Below are 4,002 nucleotides of genomic sequence, written 5' to 3'. Positions count from 1 at the left end.
ACTCATTTGTGTACTCACCCACCCATTCATATGTGTATTCACTCATCCACCAATCCATGTACCACCACCAACCCACCAATCCACCGTACAACCCATGTATCCATCTAGCAACCATTTCACCCATCTTTCCATTTACTCTCCAAATTATTCATCTATTAATCTAATAATTCATCTATTAATCCATCAGTATGCTTGTCTGTTTATCCATCCATCCATCCATCAGTCTGTCTGTCCATCTATCCATCCACCATCCATATTCATTCACCCATTTCTCCATTCACTCATTCATTAACATCCACCTATTTATGCATCAACACACCTATCCATCCATTTATATAAAGCATCAACTTATCATTCTCTTCTCTGTTCATTCATCCTTCCACCTCCCTTCTCCCCTTCATCAATTTATTCATTTACTCTTTCCTCATTAATCTACTCATCCATTACCCATCCATCCATGCATCCATATATCCCACCCATCCACTTACCCATCCATCCATCCATCCATCTGCCCATTCATCTATCCACCCATCCATCCAATCATGTATTTACTCTTCCATTATTTATCTGCTCATCACTCATTCATTTGTCGAAAAAAATCTACTTAATTTTTCCTTGCTAACAATGGTCTATTTGGTTGTACTGTTTATTTTTTATTTGATCTTGAAAGGTGATATCAATCCAGATATTTATCTATTTCTCCTAAGTTTTTCAATTTCATTGCATAAAGTTTCCAAAGTGATCTCTGATGGTCCTTTATATTTCTGTAGTATTTATTCTAACATCTCACCTTTAATTTCTAATTTGCTTTATTGGAGTTTTCTCTCTTTCTAGTGAGTCTAGTTAATAGTTTGTCTAGTTAATAGTTAATATTAATTAAAAAAAATCAACTCTTGGGGGCCGGAGAGATAGCACAGCGATAAGGCATTTGCCTTGCATGCAGAAGGACAGTGGTTCGAATCCCGGCATCTCATATGGTCCCCCGAGCCTGCCAGGAGCGATTTCTGAGCATGGAGCCAGGAGTAACCCCTGAGCACTGCTGGGTGTGACCCCCCCCAAAAAAAAATCAACTCTTGGTTTCATTGATATTTTAACTTTTATTTTGATTTCCATTCCACTTATTTCCACTTTAAGTTTTTGGTTTGTTTATTTCAGTTTTGGGGCCACATCCAGCAGTACTCAAAGCTTTCTCCTAGCTGTGAACTCAGGGATCATGCCTGGCATTATTCATGGGCCCTTATGAGCTGTCCTCCCCAGTGTATTATATCTTTAGACCCTTACACTCTAAGTTTAATTATTTAACAACTTCTGTTTACATTGAGCTCTGATTTCCCATTGTTTTCCTTTTTCTGGTAGCTTAATCTTGCTATTAGGTTATTTATTTGGATCTTTCTTTTTTACTGATGGACACTTGCACTGCTATGAACTTTCTTCTTAATACAGCTATTGTTGTGTCCCATGTGGTCTGGTAACTCAAAGTTTTCTTCTCATTTGATTCCAGAAATCTTTTGATTCTCTTGGACCCACTGTTCAGTAGTAATTTTTTAGTTACCTCATTTTTTGTGTGTGTGTGTGGTTGATTTCCACTTTCAAAACATTCTGGTCTCCATAGTGAGATATAATGATTCTCACAAATTTTTTTTGCTCAAGTTTTTCTTTTCTTTTCTTTTCTTTTCTTTTCTTTTCTTTCTTTCTTTTTTTTTGGGGGGGGGCACACCCGGCGGTGCTCAGGGGTTACTCCTGGCTGTCTGCTCAGAAATAGCTCCTGGCAGGCACGGGGGACTACATGGGACACAGGGATTCGAACCAACCACCTTTGGTCCTGGATCAGCTGCTTGCAAGGCAAACGCCGCAGTGCCATCTCTCCAGGCCCCATCAAGTTTTTATTTTCAATAATCAATTGTCACTTAGTTTTTTTCAATTGTCACTTAGTTTTATACAAAAATAAATTATTTTGTTGTCAGGTTTTGAGGGTAAGGTAGGAATCTGGGGGACAATGGCGGAAAGAATGTTCCATTGGTGGAATTGGAGCTGGAACATGGGATTCTAGAAACAAATATAGTATAGCAACTCTGTAAACCATGGTGTTTAAATAAAGCAAATAAATTTAAAGAAAACCAACAATTACCCTCCCCATCATCGTACGAGAAATAGTTGATATGATTTCTATCTTCTTGATTTTATGGAGATATATTTTATGCATGTGGTATATCTGAAGATGTCCCATGTGCATTAGAGAAAAATGTGAATTAAACCTTTTATTTTAGGGGCCGGAGAGATAGCATGGAGGTAAGGTGTTTGCCTTTCATGCAGGAGGTCATTGGTTCAAATCCCGGCACCCCATATGGTCCCCCGTGCCTGCCAGGAGCAATTTCTGAGCCTGGAGCCAGGAATAATCCCTGAGCACTGCCGGGTGTGATCCAAAAAACCAAAAAAAAAAAAAAAAAAAAAAAAACAAAAACAAAAAAAAACCTTTTATTTTAGAATGAAGAACTTTATACAAGTCTATTAAGTCCATTTCTTTCATTTTTTTAAATAAAAAAATAAACCTAGTTTTTTCCTAGTTTTAATCTAGCAAGCGGTGAGAGAGGGTGTAAAAATCTCCTGTTTCTGTCAACATCTTTCTTCAGTCTCTTATCAGGTTGCATTGCAGTTGTTGTTGTTGTTTTTAACAATACATCAATGGTGAATATATGTTTAGGAATACAATTTTCTGTTTCTTTTTGGGTTATACCTGGAGGTGCTCAGGATTTACTCCTGGCTCTGCTCTCAAGATTCACTCCTGGAAGGATTAAGGGACCACCATATGGGATGCCAGGGAAGGAACCCAGGTTGGTTATGCACAAGACAAATGCCCCTCCCTCTGCACTATCTATCCAGCCCGCAGAAATATATTTTATTTCTTGACGTGTAGATACATTGATAATTAAGTAATGACCAACCCTGACTTTCATAATCTTTTTTTAATTTGAAGTCTACTCCATCTAAATATGGCCATGCTGATCATTTTTAGGCTATTATTCCTCTGTAAGATTATTTTCCAGCCTTTAGCTTTGAGCCTGTGTTCTCCAGGACTATTTGGACCTTCCTCCTGTTGCAGCAGAGACCAGTTTTCATATTTCTCCTGCCACTCTGTGCCTCCCTCTTGACTGGTGAGTTCAGACAATTAACCTTAAATGAGATTATTATGATGAAAAAATTCACTGCCATCATTTTCTAGAAATTATGAGAGTTTGTGAAGCTTATCTTATTTTATATTTTATTTGGTTTGGGAGCCATAACTCAGCAGTGCTCAGGGCTTACTCCTGCCTCTGTGCTCGTGCCCTGGAGGACAATTTGTGGTGCCAAGGATGGAACCGAGGAAGGCAATTTACAAGGCAAGTGCTGTACCTCCTTTCTATATCTCTAGCCCCCATCTTATCTTTTTTTTTTTTTCATTTGTTTGATTTTTGGGTCAGATCCGGTGATGCTCAGGTGTTACTCCTGGCTATGTGTTCAGAAATCGCTCCTGGCTTGGGGGACCATATAGGACGCTGGGGGATCGAACCGTGGTCCGTTTGGGTCAGCTGCATACAAGGCAAAAGCCTTACCACTGTGCCATTGTTTGAGCCCCTTATCCTTTAAAGAAAAAAATTTTAACACTTTTTGCTAAGTGGTTTCAAGTTGCTGCTTTTCCTGAAGCTTTGTATTATTTCTTCAAATTTGAATGATAAATGTAGCTGGAAAGAGTATTGGAGAGGTATTTATTTCATTAAGATATTTTGACTACACCCCTCTATTTTCTTGCTATCTGTAGCGTCTGACTAGATAGATAATGCTGCAGAGAATCCTAGGGAAGTATCTTTACACCCTGCTTTGACTTGAATTTTCTCTAGTTTCTTAATTGAATTCTTCCTTTCACTGCAATACTGCATTTATTCCCACTTACTTTGCTTTGTTCTTCTACACTGTGTTCTTGCTGTGTATGCCATAGGTCAGAAAACCTTTCTTGTTTTCAATGCA

The sequence above is a fragment of the Suncus etruscus genome, chromosome 3 (genome assembly GCF_024139225.1).
Source record: "Suncus etruscus isolate mSunEtr1 chromosome 3, mSunEtr1.pri.cur, whole genome shotgun sequence".
Classification (NCBI taxonomy): domain Eukaryota; kingdom Metazoa; phylum Chordata; class Mammalia; order Eulipotyphla; family Soricidae; genus Suncus; species Suncus etruscus.
This window is presented reverse-complemented; position numbering follows the sequence as displayed.